This window comes from Anomaloglossus baeobatrachus, chromosome 9 (assembly GCF_048569485.1).
Source record: "Anomaloglossus baeobatrachus isolate aAnoBae1 chromosome 9, aAnoBae1.hap1, whole genome shotgun sequence".
Classification (NCBI taxonomy): Eukaryota; Metazoa; Chordata; class Amphibia; order Anura; family Aromobatidae; genus Anomaloglossus; species Anomaloglossus baeobatrachus.
Window position 1 is genome coordinate 163,093,879 of NC_134361.1, and position 19,359 is coordinate 163,113,237.

The 19,359-nt window shown below is 46.6% G+C and overlaps 11 non-coding genes and 1 pseudogene across 11 annotated transcripts; all 12 read left to right on the plus strand.

Annotated features, from left to right (window-relative positions):
- Positions 1-170: 170 nt before the first annotated feature.
- LOC142252518 (U2 spliceosomal RNA) lies at positions 171-361 on the plus strand. The gene has a single exon (XR_012725892.1). It is a non-coding gene; the product is annotated as a U2 spliceosomal RNA (small nuclear RNA).
- Positions 362-1,737: 1,376 nt separating this feature from the next.
- On the plus strand, positions 1,738-1,928 carry LOC142252519 (U2 spliceosomal RNA). The gene has a single exon (XR_012725893.1). It is a non-coding gene; the product is annotated as a U2 spliceosomal RNA (small nuclear RNA).
- A 2,165-nt stretch (positions 1,929-4,093) lies between these two features.
- On the plus strand, positions 4,094-4,289 carry LOC142253235 (U2 spliceosomal RNA). Its single transcript, XR_012726546.1, has one exon. It is a non-coding gene; the product is annotated as a U2 spliceosomal RNA (small nuclear RNA).
- A 1,381-nt stretch (positions 4,290-5,670) lies between these two features.
- On the plus strand, positions 5,671-5,861 carry LOC142252520 (U2 spliceosomal RNA). Its single transcript, XR_012725894.1, has one exon. It is a non-coding gene; the product is annotated as a U2 spliceosomal RNA (small nuclear RNA).
- A 1,557-nt stretch (positions 5,862-7,418) lies between these two features.
- LOC142253430 (U2 spliceosomal RNA) lies at positions 7,419-7,609 on the plus strand. The gene has a single exon (XR_012726712.1). It is a non-coding gene; the product is annotated as a U2 spliceosomal RNA (small nuclear RNA).
- A 1,559-nt stretch (positions 7,610-9,168) lies between these two features.
- On the plus strand, positions 9,169-9,364 carry LOC142253457 (U2 spliceosomal RNA). Its single transcript, XR_012726743.1, has one exon. It is a non-coding gene; the product is annotated as a U2 spliceosomal RNA (small nuclear RNA).
- A 1,381-nt stretch (positions 9,365-10,745) lies between these two features.
- LOC142252521 (U2 spliceosomal RNA) lies at positions 10,746-10,936 on the plus strand. Its single transcript, XR_012725895.1, has one exon. It is a non-coding gene; the product is annotated as a U2 spliceosomal RNA (small nuclear RNA).
- A 1,381-nt stretch (positions 10,937-12,317) lies between these two features.
- On the plus strand, positions 12,318-12,508 carry LOC142252895 (U2 spliceosomal RNA). The gene has a single exon (XR_012726258.1). It is a non-coding gene; the product is annotated as a U2 spliceosomal RNA (small nuclear RNA).
- Positions 12,509-14,089: 1,581 nt separating this feature from the next.
- LOC142253418 (U2 spliceosomal RNA) lies at positions 14,090-14,274 on the plus strand. The gene has a single exon (XR_012726701.1). It is a non-coding gene; the product is annotated as a U2 spliceosomal RNA (small nuclear RNA).
- A 1,586-nt stretch (positions 14,275-15,860) lies between these two features.
- Positions 15,861-16,063, plus strand: LOC142253501 (U2 spliceosomal RNA; annotated as a pseudogene).
- A 1,381-nt stretch (positions 16,064-17,444) lies between these two features.
- Positions 17,445-17,635, plus strand: LOC142252522 (U2 spliceosomal RNA). The gene has a single exon (XR_012725896.1). It is a non-coding gene; the product is annotated as a U2 spliceosomal RNA (small nuclear RNA).
- Positions 17,636-19,015: 1,380 nt separating this feature from the next.
- LOC142252523 (U2 spliceosomal RNA) lies at positions 19,016-19,206 on the plus strand. Its single transcript, XR_012725897.1, has one exon. It is a non-coding gene; the product is annotated as a U2 spliceosomal RNA (small nuclear RNA).
- The last annotated feature ends 153 nt before the right edge of the window (positions 19,207-19,359 follow it).

The following is a 19,359-nucleotide window of genomic DNA, read 5'->3' on the forward strand; positions in this document are numbered from 1 at the left end:
AAAACGCACCATTCTTCTTGTTTTTGCTCTGCAAAGCAGCCTTTTCAAGGGTTGGCTTGGGTGACAAAATGTCTTGTGTAGGCGTGGGTTTGTCTCCCTCTCGCTCTCTCTCCCTAAGATGTGTCCGGCATAGGCCAGGGTGCCACTCGAGGCCCAAACCAATTCTGGTTATCGCTTCTCGGCCTTTTGGCTAAGATCAAGTGTAGTATCTGTTCTTATCAGTTTAATATCTGATACGTCCCCTATCTGGGGACCATATATTAAATGGATTTTTAGAACAGGGAGATGGAAAAAGAGCTTGCTCTGTCCACTCCACGCATTGACCTGGTATTGCAGTACCTCCAGGACCGGTGCACCCCTTCTTAACCCAGTTTCCAAAAGCAGAACTCAATTCACCTGATTCATATTAGCCCGATTTAATGAATTGGAAGAAAGCATACGTCTTCATATGCACCTCAATACTTCCTCCTTTTGTTTTTTATCTTTCACACTTTTTACTTTCTTTATTCATCCAAATAGCAAACTCATCACCACTCAACCTGACCAACTCGACTATGTCCCGTGCTGCAGTATCTTGTTCTCTGTCTTATCTAGATCATTTGCAATTGAATGGAATAGATCCCTTTTGGACAAAGTGGATTCACCTGCTGCTGCAGTGACCACAGGTGTGATAAGATCTAGAATTGGCATCTGGTGCGATCTCTTCGCTTCCACTCCAAAGAAAGTTACCTGTTTATTCCTATCATGCATTGGTTTTTGGGGTTTTCTTTGAGCAATGATGATGTCTTGAGTGGGCTGTTGGCTCCCTCACCTGGAGGAAGAGTTTGCTTGCTCTTGGACATTCTAAAAGAGAGGTCATGATAGATATTTAGCTTCTGAACCCAATTGGGGACAGTCATGGGTGATGAATGTTTTGCAACCTGCTGCGCAGCCTGATACCGCAATATAAGGAACGTCAAATACTAAGAATGGGCAGCCTATGAAAGAATTACTACTTTCATTAAGTACACTTAAACGGCTAATTGGGAATAGACAAACTGTAAAAAGCCCTCTGAGAAAGCCCCCCTCTAACCTTTGTTAGTAAGCTTTTCTGTAGTCTGCCTGTTGATGTATTTTCCGTTTGAACAGTGCACAACATGAAGAGACGGAACACTGGCGGCTTGTCACAATGCCCCCCGCTGACATCACAATAGCGCTGCTGCCTAGAAAGCTAGCTGCGCAGCAGAAGTTTCTCTTTGGGTGGGAGGTGGGCTAGTGGAAGGAGGGGGCAAGCTTTTTTTTTTTTTTTTTTCTCGGGTGGTAGGGGGATGATAGGAGAAGGGATGCGGATGGTGAGATGGGTACAGAGGGCAGGGTTTGGGGCTGGGAAGGGAAAAGATTAGGGTTTGGGGATGATGAAAGGGCTTTCTACGGGTAAGGATGGCAAAGGGTGGCAGTGACGGAAAGTCAGGCAACCTGTCCTGTCCGTCTTTTTGTATCATGAATTGAAAAGACTGCAAGGGGGAGGGGAGTTGCTTGCGCCCAAAAGGAGGAGTTATTCAGATTCATTGCAGTGGGCGGCGGCTGCAAAACGCACCATTCTTCTTGTTTTTGCTCTGCAAAGCAGCCTTTTCAAGGGTTGGCTTGGGTGACAAAATGTCTTGTGTAGGCGTGGGTTTGTCTCCCTCTCGCTCTCTCTCCCTAAGATGTGTCCGGCATAGGCCAGGGTGCCACTTGAGGCCCAAACCAATTCTGGTTATCGCTTCTCGGCCTTTTGGCTAAGATCAAGTGTAGTATCTGTTCTTATCAGTTTAATATCTGATACGTCCCCTATCTGGGGACCATATATTAAATGGATTTTTAGAACAGGGAGATGGAAAAAGAGCTTGCTCTGTCCACTCCACGCATTGACCTGGTATTGCAGTACCTCCAGGACCGGTGCACCCCTTCTTAACCCAGTTTCCAAAAGCAGAACTCAATTCACCTGATTCATATTAGCCCGATTTAATGAATTGGAAGAAAGCATACGTCTTCATATGCACCTCAATACTTCCTCCTTTTGTTTTTTATCTTTCACACTTTTTACTTTCTTTATTCATCCAAATAGCAAACTCATCACCACTCAACCTGACCAACTCGACTATGTCCCGTGCTGCAGTATCTTGTTCTCTGTCTTATCTAGATCATTTGCAATTGAATGGAATAGATCCCTTTTGGACAAAGTGGATTCACCTGCTGCTGCAGTGACCACAGGTGTGATAAGATCTAGAATTGGCATCTGGTGCGATCTCTCCGCTTCCACTCCAAAGAAAGTTACCTGTTTATTCCTATCATGCATTGGTTTTTGGGGTTTTCTTTGAGCAATGATGATGTCTTGAGTGGGCTGTTGGCTCCCTCACCTGGAGGAAGAGTTTGCTTGCTCTTGGACATTCTAAAAGAGAGGTTATGATAGACATTTAGCTTCTGAACCCAATTGGGGACAGTCATGGGTGATGAATGTTTTGCAACCTGCTGCGCAGCCTGATACCGCAATATAAGGAACGTCAAATACTAAGAATGGGCGGCCTATGAAAGAATTACTACTTTCATTAAGTACACTTAAACGGCTAATTGGGAATAGACAAACTGTAAAAAGCCCTCTGAGAAAGCCCCCCTCTAACCTTTGTTAGTAAGCTTTTCTGTAGTCTGCCTGTTGATGTATTTTCCGTTTGAACAGTGCACAACATGAAGAGACGGAACACTGGCGGCTTGTCACAATGCCCCCCGCTGACATCACAATAGCGCTGCTGCCTAGAAAGCTAGCTGCGCAGCAGAAGTTTCTCTTTGGGTGGGAGGTGGGCTAGTGGAAGGAGGGGGCAAGCTTTTTTTTTTTTTTATTTTTCTCGGGTGGTAGGGGGATGATAGGAGAAGGGATGCGGGTGGTGAGATGGGTACAGAGGGCAGGGTTTGGGGCTGGGAAGGGAAGGGAAAAGATTAGGGTTTGGGGATGATGAAAGGGCTTTCTACGGGTAAGGATGGCAAAGGGTGGCAGTGACGGAAAGTCAGGCAACCTGTCCTGTCCGTCTTTTTGTATCATGAATTGAAAAGACTGCAAGGGGGAGGGGAGTTGCTTGCGCCCAAAAGGAGGAGTTATTCAGATTCATTGCAGTGGGCGGCGGCTGCAAAACGCACCATTCTTCTTGTTTTTGCTCTGCAAAGCAGCCTTTTCAAGGGTTGGCTTGGGTGACAAAATGTCTTGTGTAGGCGTGGGTTTGTCTCCCTCTCGCTCTCTCTCCCTAAGATGTGTCCGGCATAGGCCAGGGTGCCACTCGAGGCCCAAACCAATTCTGGTTATCGCTTCTCGGCCTTTTGGCTAAGATCAAGTGTAGGAAGGTTGCGCTTGTTAGTACTTTGGGAGGATAGTATATCCATCTAGAGGAAACCATGGCCCTACCAGGATCGAGGCTATTAGACTGAGTAAGTGTGGGGGTTATGGTGCAATGTGCCCCAGGAATGGACACCCTGGAGGGAGTCTGAACTTGCTAGGTTGGGACCCTGGTAAGCCTCAGACTCTGTCGCACGCCGCGCCTTGCCTATTCATACTTTCCAAGCATATTGCCCTATCCCGGCCTTCTGGCTAAGAAGGGAAATTTTTATAATCCCGGTCGGAGGTCCGGTCAGCTTTGGGCTGAGAAACCAACACCCGGTTGGAGGTCCGGGTCAGCTTTGGCTGAGAAACCAACACCCGGTTGGAGGTCCGGTTAGCCTTGGGCTGAGAAACCAACACCCGGTTGGAGGTCCGGTCAGCCTTGGGCTGAGAAACCAACACCCCGGTTGGAGGTCCGGTCAGCCTTGGGCTGAGAAACCAACACCGGTTGACGGTCCGGGCAGTCTCGGCTGCGAAACCAACGACTAGTAGCTCCCTACTCCACTTGGGTAAGATGCCTCGGTGGACGCTGGGAGCAACAACAAGGCTCAACCAGGCTTCGGCTTGGGGGAGCACCGAAGATCCCTGACCCTCGCTGTGGCCTTCTGGCTCGGAGGGACGCGGTTGATTTTTGGGGATCCTCTTCTCACGGAGGGGTCCACACGAATCCTAGCCTTTGCACTGTTTTTTTTTGGTGTGACTTCGGTCATGCATTTTTGCGGTGCTTTGGAAAGCTTCATTAAATCAAAAATCTGTTCTTATCAGTTTAATATCTGATACGTCCCCTATCTGGGGACCATATATTAAATGGATTTTTAGAACAGGGAGATGGAAAAAGAGCTTGCTCTGTCCACTCCACGCATTGACCTGGTATTGCAGTACCTCCAGGACCGGTGCACCCCTTCTTAACCCAGTTTCCAAAAGCAGAACTCAATTCACCTGATTCATATTAGCCCGATTTAATGAATTGGAAGAAAGCATACGTCTTCATATGCACCTCAATACTTCCTCCTTTTGTTTTTTATCTTTCACACTTTTTACTTTCTTTATTCATCCAAATAGCAAACTCATCACCACTCAACCTGACCAACTCGACTATGTCCCGTGCTGCAGTATCTTGTTCTCTGTCTTATCTAGATCATTTGCAATTGAATGGAATAGATCCCTTTTGGACAAAGTGGATTCACCTGCTGCTGCAGTGACCACAGGTGTGATAAGATCTAGAATTGGCATCTGGTGCGATCTCTCCGCTTCCACTCCAAAGAAAGTTACCTGTTTATTCCTATCATGCATTGGTTTTTGGGGTTTTCTTTGAGCAATGATGATGTCTTGAGTGGGCTGTTGGCTCCCTCACCTGGAGGAAGAGTTTGCTTGCTCTTGGACATTCTAAAAGAGAGGTCATGATAGACATTTAGCTTCTGAACCCAATTGGGGACAGTCATGGGTGATGAATGTTTTGCAACCTGCTGCGCAGCCTGATACCGCAATATAAGGAACGTCAAATACTAAGAATGGGCGGCCTATGAAAGAATTACTACTTTCATTAAGTACACTTAAACGGCTAATTGGGAATAGACAAACTGTAAAAAGCCCTCTGAGAAAGCCCCCCTCTAACCTTTGTTAGTAAGCTTTTCTGTAGTCTGCCTGTTGATGTATTTTCCGTTTGAACAGTGCACAACATGAAGAGACGGAACACTGGCGGCTTGTCACAATGCCCCCCGCTGACATCACAATAGCGCTGCTGCCTAGAAAGCTAGCTGCGCAGCAGAAGTTTCTCTTTGGGTGGGAGGTGGGCTAGTGGAAGGAGGGGGCAAGCTTTTTTTTTTTTTTTTTTCTCGGGTGGTAGGGGGATGATAGGAGAAGGGATGCGGGTGGTGAGATGGGTACAGAGGGCAGGGTTTGGGGCTGGGAAGGGAAGGGAAAAGATTAGGGTTTGGGGATGATGAAAGGGCTTTCTACGGGTAAGGATGGCAAAGGGTGGCAGTGACGGAAAGTCAGGCAACCTGTCCTGTCCGTCTTTTTGTATCATGAATTGAAAAGACTGCAAGGGGGAGGGGAGTTGCTTGCGCCCAAAAGGAGGAGTTATTCAGATTCATTGCAGTGGGCGGCGGCTGCAAAACGCACCATTCTTCTTGTTTTTGCTCTGCAAAGCAGCCTTTTCAAGGGTTGGCTTGGGTGACAAAATGTCTTGTGTAGGCGTGGGTTTGTCTCCCTCTCGCTCTCTCTCCCTAAGATGTGTCCGGCATAGGCCAGGGTGCCACTCGAGGCCCAAACCAATTCTGGTTATCGCTTCTCGGCCTTTTGGCTAAGATCAAGTGTAGTATCTGTTCTTATCAGTTTAATATCTGATACGTCCCCTATCTGGGGACCATATATTAAATGGATTTTTAGAACAGGGAGATGGAAAAAGAGCTTGCTCTGTCCACTCCACGCATTGACCTGGTATTGCAGTACCTCCAGGACCGGTGCACCCCTTCTTAACCCAGTTTCCAAAAGCAGAACTCAATTCACCTGATTCATATTAGCCCGATTTAATGAATTGGAAGAAAGCATACGTCTTCATATGCACCTCAATACTTCCTCCTTTTGTTTTTTATCTTTCACACTTTTTACTTTCTTTATTCATCCAAATAGCAAACTCATCACCACTCAACCTGACCAACTCGACTATGTCCCGTGCTGCAGTATCTTGTTCTCTGTCTTATCTAGATCATTTGCAATTGAATGGAATAGATCCCTTTTGGACAAAGTGGATTCACCTGCTGCTGCAGTGACCACAGGTGTGATAAGATCTAGAATTGGCATCTGGTGCGATCTCTCCGCTTCCACTCCAAAGAAAGTTACCTGTTTATTCCTATCATGCATTGGTTTTTGGGGTTTTCTTTGAGCAATGATGATGTCTTGAGTGGGCTGTTGGCTCCCTCACCTGGAGGAAGAGTTTGCTTGCTCTTGGACATTCTAAAAGAGAGGTCATGATAGACATTTAGCTTCTGAACCCAATTGGGGACAGTCATGGGTGATGAATGTTTTGCAACCTGCTGCGCAGCCTGATACCGCAATATAAGGAACGTCAAATACTAAGAATGGGCGGCCTATGAAAGAATTACTACTTTCATTAAGTACACTTAAACGGCTAATTGGGAATAGACAAACTGTAAAAAGCCCTCTGAGAAAGCCCCCCTCTAACCTTTGTTAGTAAGCTTTTCTGTAGTCTGCCTGTTGATGTATTTTCCGTTTGAACAGTGCACAACATGAAGAGACGGAACACTGGCGGCTTGTCACAATGCCCCCCGCTGACATCACAATAGCGCTGCTGCCTAGAAAGCTAGCTGCGCAGCAGAAGTTTCTCTTTGGGTGGGAAGTGGGCTAGTGGAAGGAGGGGGCAAGCTTTTTTTTTTTTTTTTTTCTCGGGTGGTAGGGGGATGATAGGAGAAGGGATGCGGGTGGTGAGATGGGTACAGAGGGCAGGGTTTGGGGCTGGGAAGGGAAGGGAAAAGATTAGGGTTTGGGGATGATGAAAGGGCTTTCTACGGGTAAGGATGGCAAAGGGTGGCAGTGACGGAAAGTCAGGCAACCTGTCCTGTCCGTCTTTTTGTATCATGAATTGAAAAGACTGCAAGGGGGAGGGGAGTTGCTTGCGCCCAAAAGGAGGAGTTATTCAGATTCATTGCAGTGGGCGGCGGCTGCAAAACGCACCATTCTTCTTGTTTTTGCTCTGCAAAGCAGCCTTTTCAAGGGTTGGCTTGGGTGACAAAATGTCTTGTGTAGGCGTGGGTTTGTCTCCCTCTCGCTCTCTCTCCCTAAGATGTGTCCGGCATAGGCCAGGGTGCCACTCGAGGCCCAAACCAATTCTGGTTATCGCTTCTCGGCCTTTTGGCTAAGATCAAGTGTAGTTTGGGAGGGTACTACCTTGGTTGGTGCTGAAAGGTGCCAGGGTATTGCACAACTGCTGGCCTTGGGGGAGTGTGCATCGTAGGATGTCATAGCCCTCTTGTGACGGACAGTTACCTGGGCAACGAGTGCCGGTCACTTTATTATTTTCAAACTCATCCTTCAAAAAAAAAAAAAAAATCTGTTCTTATCAGTTTAATATCTGATACGTCCCCTATCTGGGGACCATATATTAAATGGATTTTTAGAACAGGGAGATGGAAAAAGAGCTTGCTCTGTCCACTCCACGCATTGACCTGGTATTGCAGTACCTCCAGGACCGGTGCACCCCTTCTTAACCCAGTTTCCAAAAGCAGAACTCAATTCACCTGATTCATATTAGCCCGATTTAATGAATTGGAAGAAAGCATACGTCTTCATATGCACCTCAATACTTCCTCCTTTTGTTTTTTATCTTTCACACTTTTTACTTTCTTTATTCATCCAAATAGCAAACTCATCACCACTCAACCTGACCAACTCGACTATGTCCCGTGCTGCAGTATCTTGTTCTCTGTCTTATCTAGATCATTTGCAATTGAATGGAATAGATCCCTTTTGGACAAAGTGGATTCACCTGCTGCTGCAGTGACCACAGGTGTGATAAGATCTAGAATTGGCATCTGGTGCGATCTCTCCGCTTCCACTCCAAAGAAAGTTACCTGTTTATTCCTATCATGCATTGGTTTTTGGGGTTTTCTTTGAGCAATGATGATGTCTTGAGTGGGCTGTTGGCTCCCTCACCTGGAGGAAGAGTTTGCTTGCTCTTGGACATTCTAAAAGAGAGGTCATGATAGACATTTAGCTTCTGAACCCAATTGGGGACAGTCATGGGTGATGAATGTTTTGCAACCTGCTGCGCAGCCTGATACCGCAATATAAGGAACGTCAAATATTAAGAATGGGCGGCCTATGAAAGAATTACTACTTTCATTAAGTACACTTAAACGGCTAATTGGGAATAGACAAACTGTAAAAAGCCCTCTGAGAAAGCCCCCCTCTAACCTTTGTTAGTAAGCTTTTCTGTAGTCTGCCTGTTGATGTATTTTCCGTTTGAACAGTGCACAACATGAAGAGACGGAACACTGGCGGCTTGTCACAATGCCCCCCGCTGACATCACAATAGCGCTGCTGCCTAGAAAGCTAGCTGCGCAGCAGAAGTTTCTCTTTGGGTGGGAGGTGGGCTAGTGGAAGGAGGGGGCAAGCTTTTTTTTTTTTTTTTTTTCTCGGGTGGTAGGGGGATGATAGGAGAAGGGATGCGGGTGGTGAGATGGGTACAGAGGGCAGGGTTTGGGGCTGGGAAGGGAAGGGAAAAGATTAGGGTTTGGGGATGATGAAAGGGCTTTCTACGGGTAAGGATGGCAAAGGGTGGCAGTGACGGAAAGTCAGGCAACCTGTCCTGTCCGTCTTTTTGTATCATGAATTGAAAAGACTGCAAGGGGGAGGGGAGTTGCTTGCGCCCAAAAGGAGGAGTTTTTCAGATTCATTGCAGTGGGCGGCGGCTGCAAAACGCACCATTCTTCTTGTTTTTGCTCTGCAAAGCAGCCTTTTCAAGGGTTGGCTTGGGTGACAAAATGTCTTGTGTAGGCGTGGGTTTGTCTCCCTCTCGCTCTCTCTCCCTAAGATGTGTCCGGCATAGGCCAGGGTGCCACTCGAGGCCCAAACCAATTCTGGTTATCGCTTCTCGGCCTTTTGGCTAAGATCAAGTGTAGTTTGGGAGGGTACTACCTTGGTTGGTGCTGAAAGGTGCCAGGGTATTGCACAACTGCTGGCCTTGGGGGAGTGTGCATCGTAGGATGTCATAGCCCTCTTGTGACGGACAGTTACCTGGGCAACGAGAAGCGGTCACTTTTATTATTTTCAAACTCATCCTTCAAAAAAAAAAAAAAAAAAAAATCTGTTCTTATCAGTTTAATATCTGATACGTCCCCTATCTGGGGACCATATATTAAATGGATTTTTAGAACAGGGAGATGGAAAAAGAGCTTGCTCTGTCCACTCCACGCATTGACCTGGTATTGCAGTACCTCCAGGACCGGTGCACCCCTTCTTAACCCAGTTTCCAAAAGCAGAACTCAATTCACCTGATTCATATTAGCCCGATTTAATGAATTGGAAGAAAGCATACGTCTTCATATGCACCTCAATACTTCCTCCTTTTGTTTTTTATCTTTCACACTTTTTACTTTCTTTATTCATCCAAATAGCAAACTCATCACCACTCAACCTGACCAACTCGACTATGTCCCGTGCTGCAGTATCTTGTTCTCTGTCTTATCTAGATCATTTGCAATTGAATGGAATAGATCCCTTTTGGACAAAGTGGATTCACCTGCTGCTGCAGTGACCACAGGTGTGATAAGATCTAGAATTGGCATCTGGTGTGATCTCTCCGCTTCCACTCCAAAGAAAGTTACCTGTTTATTCCTATCATGCATTGGTTTTTGGGGTTTTCTTTGAGCAATGATGATGTCTTGAGTGGGCTGTTGGCTCCCTCACCTGGAGGAAGAGTTTGCTTGCTCTTGGACATTCTAAAAGAGAGGTCATGATAGACATTTAGCTTCTGAACCCAATTGGGGACAGTCATGGGTGATGAATGTTTTGCAACCTGCTGCGCAGCCTGATACCGCAATATAAGGAACGTCAAATACTAAGAATGGGCGGCCTATGAAAGAATTACTACTTTCATTAAGTACACTTAAACGGCTAATTGGGAATAGACAAACTGTAAAAAGCCCTCTGAGAAAGCCCCCCTCTAACCTTTGTTAGTAAGCTTTTCTGTAGTCTGCCTGTTGATGTATTTTCCGTTTGAACAGTGCACAACATGAAGAGACGGAACACTGGCGGCTTGTCACAATGCCCCCCGCTGACATCACAATAGCGCTGCTGCCTAGAAAGCTAGCTGCGCAGCAGAAGTTTCTCTTTGGGTGGGAGGTGGGCTAGTGGAAGGAGGGGGCAAGCTTTTTTTTTTTTTTTTTTCTCGGGTGGTAGGGGGATGATAGGAGAAGGGATGCGGGTGGTGAGATGGGTACAGAGGGCAGGGTTTGGGGCTGGGAAGGGAAGGGAAAAGATTAGGGTTTGGGGATGATGAAAGGGCTTTCTACGGGTAAGGATGGCAAAGGGTGGCAGTGACGGAAAGTCAGGCAACCTGTCCTGTCTGTCTTTTTGTATCATGAATTGAAAAGACTGCAAGGGGGAGGGGAGTTGCTTGCGCCCAAAAGGAGGAGTTATTCAGATTCATTGCAGTGGGCGGCGGCTGCAAAACGCACCATTCTTCTTGTTTTTGCTCTGCAAAGCAGCCTTTTCAAGGGTTGGCTTGGGTGACAAAATGTCTTGTGTAGGCGTGGGTTTGTCTCCCTCTCGCTCTCTCTCCCTAAGATGTGTCCGGCATAGGCCAGGGTGCCACTCGAGGCCCAAACCAATTCTGGTTATCGCTTCTCGGCCTTTTGGCTAAGATCAAGTGTAGTATCTGTTCTTATCAGTTTAATATCTGATACGTCCCCTATCTGGGGACCATATATTAAATGGATTTTTAGAACAGGGAGATGGAAAAAGAGCTTGCTCTGTCCACTCCACGCATTGACCTGGTATTGCAGTACCTCCAGGACCGGTGCACCCCTTCTTAACCCAGTTTCCAAAAGCAGAACTCAATTCACCTGATTCATATTAGCCCGATTTAATGAATTGGAAGAAAGCATACTTCTTCATATGCACCTCAATACTTCCTCCTTTTGTTTTTTATCTTTCACACTTTTTACTTTCTTTATTCATCCAAATAGCAAACTCATCACCACTCAACCTGACCAACTCGACTATGTCCCGTGCTGCAGTATCTTGTTCTCTGTCTTATCTAGATCATTTGCAATTGAATGGAATAGATCCCTTTTGGACAAAGTGGATTCACCTGCTGCTGCAGTGACCACAGGTGTGATAAGATCTAGAATTGGCATCTGGTGCGATCTCTCCGCTTCCACTCCAAAGAAAGTTACCTGTTTATTCCTATCATGCATTGGTTTTTGGGGTTTTCTTTGAGCAATGATGATGTCTTGAGTGGGCTGTTGGCTCCCTCACCTGGAGGAAGAGTTTTCTTGCTCTTGGACATTCTAAAAGAGAGGTCATGATAGACATTTAGCTTCTGAACCCAATTGGGGACAGTCATGGGTGATGAATGTTTTGCAACCTGCTGCGCAGCCTGATACCGCAATATAAGGAACGTCAAATACTAAGAATGGGCGGCCTATGAAAGAATTACTACTTTCATTAAGTACACTTAAACGGCTAATTGGGAATAGACAAACTGTAAAAAGCCCTCTGAGAAAGCCCCCCTCTAACCTTTGTTAGTAAGCTTTTCTGTAGTCTGCCTGTTGATGTATTTTCCGTTTGAACAGTGCACAACATGAAGAGACGGAACACTGGCGGCTTGTCACAATGCCCCCCGCTGACATCACAATAGCGCTGCTGCCTAGAAAGCTAGCTGCGCAGCAGAAGTTTCTCTTTGGGTGGGAGGTGGGCTAGTGGAAGGAGGGGGCAAGCTTTTTTTTTTTTTTTTTTCTCGGGTGGTAGGGGGATGATAGGAGAAGGGATGCGGGTGGTGAGATGGGTACAGAGGGCAGGGTTTGGGGCTGGGAAGGGAAGGGAAAAGATTAGGGTTTGGGGATGATGAAAGGGCTTTCTACGGGTAAGGATGGCAAAGGGTGGCAGTGACGGAAAGTCAGGCAACCTGTCCTGTCCGTCTTTTTGTATCATGAATTGAAAAGACTGCAAGGGGGAGGGGAGTTGCTTGCGCCCAAAAGGAGGAGTTATTCAGATTCATTGCAGTGGGCGGCGGCTGCAAAACGCACCATTCTTCTTGTTTTTGCTCTGCAAAGCAGCCTTTTCAAGGGTTGGCTTGGGTGACAAAATGTCTTGTGTAGGCGTGGGTTTGTCTCCCTCTCGCTCTCTCTCCCTAAGATGTGTCCGGCATAGGCCAGGGTGCCACTCGAGGCCCAAACCAATTCTGGTTATCGCTTCTCGGCCTTTTGGCTAAGATTAAGTGTAGTATCTGTTCTTATCAGTTTAATATCTGATATGTCCCCTATCTGGGGACCATATATTAAATGGATTTTTAGAACAGGGAGATGGAAAAAGAGCTTGCTCTGTCCACTCCACGCATTGACCTGGTATTGCAGTACCTCCAGGACCGGTGCACCCCTTCTTAACCCAGTTTCCAAAAGCAGAACTCAATTCACCTGATTCATATTAGCCCGATTTAATGAATTGGAAGAAAGCATACGTCTTCATATGCACCTCAATACTTCCTCCTTTTGTTTTTTATCTTTCACACTTTTTACTTTCTTTATTCATCCAAATAGCAAACTCATCACCACTCAACCTGACCAACTCGACTATGTCCCGTGCTGCAGTATCTTGTTCTCTGTCTTATCTAGATCATTTGCAATTGAATGGAATAGATCCCTTTTGGACAAAGTGGATTCACCTGCTGCTGCAGTGACCACAGGTGTGATAAGATCTAGAATTGGCATCTGGTGCGATCTCTCCGCTTCCACTCCAAAGAAAGTTACCTGTTTATTCCTATCATGCATTGGTTTTTGGGGTTTTCTTTGAGCAATGATGATGTCTTGAGTGGGCTGTTGGCTCCCTCACCTGGAGGAAGAGTTTGCTTGCTCTTGGACATTCTAAAAGAGAGGTCATGATAGACATTTAGCTTCTGAACCCAATTGGGGACAGTCATGGGTGATGAATGTTTTGCAACCTGCTGCGCAGCCTGATACCGCAATATAAGGAACGTCAAATACTAAGAATGGGCGGCCTATGAAAGAATTACTACTTTCATTAAGTACACTTAAACGGCTAATTGGGAATAGACAAACTGTAAAAAGCCCTCTGAGAAAGCCCCCCTCTAACCTTTGTTAGTAAGCTTTTCTGTAGTCTGCCTGTTGATGTATTTTCCGTTTGAACAGTGCACAACATGAAGAGACGGAACACTGGCGGCTTGTCACAATGCCCCCCGCTGACATCACAATAGCGCTGCTGCCTAGAAAGCTAGCTGCGCAGCAGAAGTTTCTCTTTGGGTGGGAGGTGGGCTAGTGGAAGGAGGGGGCAAGCTTTTTTTTTTTTTTTTTTCTCGGGTGGTAGGGGGATGATAGGAGAAGGGATGCGGGTGGTGAGATGGGTACAGAGGGCAGGGTTTGGGGCTGGGAAGGGAAAAGATTAGGGTTTGGGGATGATGAAAGGGCTTTCTACGGGTAAGGATGGCAAAGGGTGGCAGTGACGGAAAGTCAGGCAACCTGTCCTGTCTGTCTTTTTGTATCATGAATTGAAAAGACTGCAAGGGGGAGGGGAGTTGCTTGCGCCCAAAAGGAGGAGTTATTCAGATTCATTGCAGTGGGCGGCGGCTGCAAAACGCACCATTCTTCTTGTTTTTGCTCTGCAAAACAGCCTTTTCAAGGGTTGGCTTGGGTGACAAAATGTCTTGTGTAGGCGTGGGTTTGTCTCCCTCTCGCTCTCTCTCCCTAAGATGTGTCCGGCATAGGCCAGGGTGCCACTCGAGGCCCAAACCAATTCTGGTTATCGCTTCTCGGCCTTTTAGCTAAAATCAAGTGTAGTCCCTTCATTGGGTTTGCCTTGGTCTTGGCTGGGAGGGGCCCGGGCTTGCACAACTGCCGGCCTCGGGGATTGTTGCGCCTTTTGGTGCTTACGTCCCCTTCTGGCTGGTGGTTCCTGGGCTCGGGAGGCGATCACCTGCGGCACTGCGCTTTTGTGTGGTGGCCGATGACCGTTTTCTGAAAATTGCGGATGTAATCTCATCTGTTCTTATCAGTTTAATATCTGATACGTCCCCTATCTGGGGACCATATATTAAATGGATTTTTAGAACAGGGAGATGGAAAAAGAGCTTGCTCTGTCCACTCCACGCATTGACCTGGTATTGCAGTACCTCCAGGACCGGTGCACCCCTTCTTAACCCAGTTTCCAAAAGCAGAACTCAATTCACCTGATTCATATTAGCCCGATTTAATGAATTGGAAGAAAGCATACTTCTTCATATGCACCTCAATACTTCCTCCTTTTGTTTTTTATCTTTCACACTTTTTACTTTCTTTATTCATCCAAATAGCAAACTCATCACCACTCAACCTGACCAACTCGACTATGTCCCGTGCTGCAGTATCTTGTTCTCTGTCTTATCTAGATCATTTGCAATTGAATGGAATAGATCCCTTTTGGACAAAGTGGATTCACCTGCTGCTGCAGTGACCACAGGTGTGATAAGATCTAGAATTGGCATCTGGTGCGATCTCTCCGCTTCCACTCCAAAGAAAGTTACCTGTTTATTCCTATCATGCATTGGTTTTTGGGGTTTTCTTTGAGCAATGATGATGTCTTGAGTGGGCTGTTGGCTCCCTCACCTGGAGGAAGAGTTTGCTTGCTCTTGGACATTCTAAAAGAGAGGTCATGATAGACATTTAGCTTCTGAACCCAATTGGGGACAGTCATGGGTGATGAATGTTTTGCAACCTGCTGCGCAGCCTGATACCGCAATATAAGGAACGTCAAATACTAAGAATGGGCGGCCTATGAAAGAATTACTACTTTCATTAAGTACACTTAAACGGCTAATTGGGAATAGACAAACTGTAAAAAGCCCTCTGAGAAAGCCCCCCTCTAACCTTTGTTAGTAAGCTTTTCTGTAGTCTGCCTGTTGATGTATTTTCCGTTTGAACAGTGCACAACATGAAGAGACGGAACACTGGCGGCTTGTCACAATGCCCCCCGCTGACATCACAATAGCGCTGCTGCCTAGAAAGCTAGCTGCGCAGCAGAAGTTTCTCTTTGGGTGGGAGGTGGGCTAGTGGAAGGAGGGGGCAAGCTTTTTTTTTTTTTTTTTTCTCGGGTGGTAGGGGGATGATAGGAGAAGGGATGCGGGTGGTGAGATGGGTACAGAGGGCAGGGTTTGGGGCTGGGAAGGGAAGGGAAAAGATTAGGGTTTGGGGATGATGAAAGGGCTTTCTACGGGTAAGGATGGCAAAGGGTGGCAGTGACGGAAAGTCAGGCAACCTGTCCTGTCCGTCTTTTTGTATCATGAATTGAAAAGACTGCAAGGGGGAGGGGAGTTGCTTGCGCCCAAAAGGAGGAGTTATTCAGATTCATTGCAGTGGGCGGCGGCTGCAAAACGCACCATTCTTCTTGTTTTTGCTCTGCAAAGCAGCCTTTTCAAGGGTTGGCTTGGGTGACAAAATGTCTTGTGTAGGCGTGGGTTTGTCTCCCTCTCGCTCTCTCTCCCTAAGATGTGTCCGGCATAGGCCAGGGTGCCACTCGAGGCCCAAACCAATTCTGGTTATCGCTTCTCGGCCTTTTGGCTAAGATCAAGTGTAGTCCCTTCATTGGGTTTGCCTTGGTCTTGGCTGGGAGGGGCCCGGGCTTGCACAACCGCCGGCCTCGGGGATTGTTGCGCCTTTTGGTGCTTACGTCCCCTTATGGCTGGTGGTTCCTGGGCTCGGGAGGCGATCACCTGCGGCACTGCGCTTTTGTGTGGTGGCCGATGACCGTTTTCTGAAATTTGCGGATGAAATCTAAAAAAAAAAAAAAAAAAAATCTGTTCTTATCAGTTTAATATCTGATACGTCCCCTATCTGGGGACCATATATTAAATGGATTTTTAGAACAGGGAGATGGAAAAAGAGCTTGCTCTGTCCACTCCACGCATTGACCTGGTATTGCAGTACCTCCAGGACCGGTGCACCCCTTCTTAACCCAGTTTCCAAAAGCAGAACTCAATTCACCTGATTCATATTAGCCCGATTTAATGAATTGGAAGAAAGCATACGTCTTCATATGCACCTCAATATTTCCTCCTTTTGTTTTTTATCTTTCACACTTTTTACTTTCTTTATTCATCCAAATAGCAAACTCATCACCACTCAACCTGACCAACTCGACTATGTCCCGTGCTGCAGTATCTTGTTCTCTGTCTTATCTAGATCATTTGCAATTGAATGGAATAGATCCCTTTTGGACAAAGTGGATTCACCTGCTGCTGCAGTGACCACAGGTGTGATAAGATCTAGAATTGGCATCTGGTGCGATCTCTCCGCTTCCACTCCAAAGAAAGTTACCTGTTTATTCCTATCATGCATTGGTTTTTGGGGTTTTCTTTGAGCAATGATGATGTCTTGAGTGGGCTGTTGGCTCCCTCACCTGGAGGAAGAGTTTGCTTGCTCTTGGACATTCTAAAAGAGAGGTCATGATAGACATTTAGCTTCTGAACCCAATTGGGGACAGTCATGGGTGATGAATGTTTTGCAACCTGCTGCGCAGCCTGATACCGCAATATAAGGAACGTCAAATACTAAGAATGGGCGGCCTATGAAAGAATTACTACTTTCATTAAGTACACTTAAATGGCTAATTGGGAATAGACAAACTGTAAAAAGCCCTCTGAGAAAGCCCCCCTCTAACCTTTGTTAGTAAGCTTTTCTGTAGTCTGCCTGTTGATGTATTTTCCGTTTGAACAGTGCACAACATGAAGAGACGGAACACTGGCGGCTTGTCACAATGCCCCCCGCTGACATCACAATAGCGCTGCTGCCTAGAAAGCTAGCTGCGCAGCAGAAGTTTCTCTTTGGGTGGGAGGTGGGCTAGTGGAAGGAGGGGGCAAGCTTTTTTTTTTTTTTTTTTCTCGGGTGGTAGGGGGATGATAGGAGAAGGGATGCGGGTGGTGAGATGGGTACAGAGGGCAGGGTTTGGGGCTGGGAAGGGAAGGGAAAAGATTAGGGTTTGGGGATGATGAAAGGGCTTTCTACGGGTAAGGATGGCAAAGGGTGGCAGTGACGGAAAGTCAGGCAACCTGTCCTGTCCGTCTTTTTGTATCATGAATTGAAAAGACTGCAAGGGGGAGGGGAGTTGCTTGCGCCCAAAAGGAGGAGTTATTCAGATTCATTGCAGTGGGCGGCGGCTGCAAAACGCACCATGCTTCTTGTTTTTGCTCTGCAAAGCAGCCTTTTCAAGGGTTGGCTTGGGTGACAAAATGTCTTGTGTAGGCGTGGGTTTGTCTCCCTCTCGCTCTCTCTCCCTAAGATGTGTCCGGCATAGGCCAGGGTGCCACTCGAGGCCCAAACCAATTCTGGTTATCGCTTCTCGGCCTTTTGGCTAAGATCAAGTGTAGTATCTGTTCTTATCAGTTTAATATCTGATACGTCCCCTATCTGGGGACCATATATTAAATGGATTTTTAGAACAGGGAGATGGAAAAAGAGCTTGCTCTGTCCACTCCACGCATTGACCTGGTATTGCAGTACCTCCAGGACCGGTGCACCCCTTCTTAACCCAGTTTCCAAAAGCAGAACTCAATTCACCTGATTCATATTAGCCCGATTTAATGAATTGGAAGAAAGCATACGTCTTCATATGCACCTCAATACTTCCTCCTTTTGTTTTTTATCTTTCACACTTTTTACTTTCTTTATTCATCCAAATAGCAAACTCATCACCACTCAACCTGACCAACTCGACTATGTCCCGTGCTGCAGTATCTTGTTCTCTGTCTTATCTAGATCATTTGCAATTGAATGGAATAGATCCCTTTTGGACAAAGTGGATTCACCTGCTGCTGCAGTGACCACAGGTGTGATAAGATCTAGAATTGGCATCTGGTGCGATCTCTCCGCTTCCACTCCAAAGAAAGTTACCTGTTTATTCCTATCATGCATTGGTTTTTGGGGTTTTCTTTGAGCAATGATGATGTCTTCAGTGGGCTGTTGGCTCCCTCACCTGGAGGAAGAGTTTGCTTGCTCTTGGACATTCTAAAAGAGAGGTCATGATAGACATTTAGCTTCTGAACCCAATTGGGGACAGTCATGGGTGATGAATGTTTTGCAACCTGCTGCGCAGCCTGATACCGCAATATAAGGAACGTCAAATACTAAGAATGGGCGGCCTATGAAAGAATTACTACTTTCATTAAGTACACTTAAACGGCTAATTGGGAATAGACAAACTTTAAAAAGCCCTCTGAGAAAGCCCCCCTCTAACCTTTGTTAGTAAGCTTTTCTGTAGTCTGCCTGTTGATGTATTTTCCGTTTGAACAGTGCACAACATGAAGAGACGGAACACTGGCGGCTTGTCACAATGCCCCCCGCTGACATCACAATAGCGCTGCTGCCTAGAAAGCTAGCTGCGCAGCAGAAGTTTCTCTTTGGGTGGGAGGTGGGCTAGTGGAAGGAGGGGGCAAGCTTTTTTTTTTTTTTTTTCTCGGGTGGTAGGGGGATGATAGGAGAAGGGATGCGGGTGGTGAGATGGGTACAGAGGGCAGGGTTTGGGGCTGGGAAGGGAAGGGAAAAGATTAGGGTTTGGGGATGATGAAAGGGCTTTCTACGGGTAAGGATGGCAAAGGGTGGCAGTGACGGAAAGTCAGGCAACCTGTCCTGTCCGTCTTTTTGTATCATGAATTGAAAAGACTGCAAGGGGGAGGGGAGTTGCTTGCGCCCAAAAGGAGGAGTTATTCAGATTCATTGCAGTGGGCGGCGGCTGCAAAACGCACCATTCTTCTTGTTTTTGCTCTGCAAAGCAGCCTTTTCAAGGGTTGGCTTGGGTGACAAAATGTCTTGTGTAGGCGTGGGTTTGTCTCCCTCTCGCTCTCTCTCCCTAAGATGTGTCCGGCATAGGCCAGGGTGCCACTCGAGGCCCAAACCAATTCTGGTTATCGCTTCTCGGCCTTTTGGCTAAGATCAAGTGTAGTATCTGTTCTTATCAGTTTAATATCTGATACGTCCCCTATCTGGGGACCATATATTAAATGGATTTTTAGAACAGGGAGATGGAAAAAGAGCTTGCTCTGTCCACTCCACGCATTGACCTGGTATTGCAGTACCTCCAGGACCGGTGCACCCCTTCTTAACCCAGTTTCCAAAAGCAGAACTCAATTCACCTGATTCATATTAGCCCGATTTAATGAATTGGAAGAAAGCATACGTCTTCATATGCACCTCAATACTTCCTCCTTTTGTTTTTTATCTTTCACACTTTTTACTTTCTTTATTCATCCA